Genomic DNA, 937 nt, shown 5'->3' on the forward strand with positions numbered 1-937 from the left:
ATGGAAGAAAGGAAACAAAGATGGAGAACCTCGGGGGGGTTGGTGGTCGTAATGTTGCACAAAAGTCAAACATATGTATACCCTCATGACCTGGCAGTTTCACTCCCACGTATATACCTAAGGGGAATGAGACCATATTTCCTCAAAAGGCTTGTACAAGAATGCTCATAGCAGCATTATTTGTAATACCCCAAACTGAGCACTACTTAAATGCCCATACATAGTAGAATGGATAAATAAATTTTGGCATATTCACACAGTGAAATACTATTTAGCGATAAGGTTAAACAGACTATAGTTCTTTACTTATAAGTAACAAATATAGCTAAGTTTTACAAACATAATTTGAGTAAAAAAAGTCAGACACAAAAGAGAATAAAGTTCAGACATGGCTGAAACTTGTATATGCTGGTTAAAAGCCAGTATGGTGCTCACCCTTAGTGGGAGATCATGAATGGAACTGGACCTGAGGGGAACTTCTGAAGAGTTAGTAATGTTTTGTATCTTAATCTGGGTACCGATTACATGGATGTGTTCAGATGTGAAAATTGACTGAGCTATACTGTGTCTGTGTATTCTTCTGCATGTATGTTACATTTCAGTAAAAAGACAAAAGAAAAAATTCATGGGTAATATTTACAGCAAAACTAAGTGACAGTGTATCCCCATGAAACTCAAAATAAAAACAGTTAAGGGCAAATCATTCATAGCCACAAGATCAACAAGGAATGGACATCTGTGTAGGAGAAAGCAGAAGGAGTTGACAGACCATGTGAAAGACCTGACAAACAGGAGAATTCCAAAACAGCAAACAGGTATTCACTAAAAAGCGTGGCATTCTGACAAGTGTGAGGTGGTATCTCATTGCATTTGAGGTGGTTTTGATTTACATTTCCCTTATGATTAGTGATGTTGAGTACCTTTTCATGTACCTGTT

Source organism: Stenella coeruleoalba (genome assembly GCF_951394435.1).
Source record: "Stenella coeruleoalba genome assembly, chromosome: X".
In the NCBI taxonomy this organism is placed as follows: Eukaryota; Metazoa; Chordata; class Mammalia; order Artiodactyla; family Delphinidae; genus Stenella; species Stenella coeruleoalba.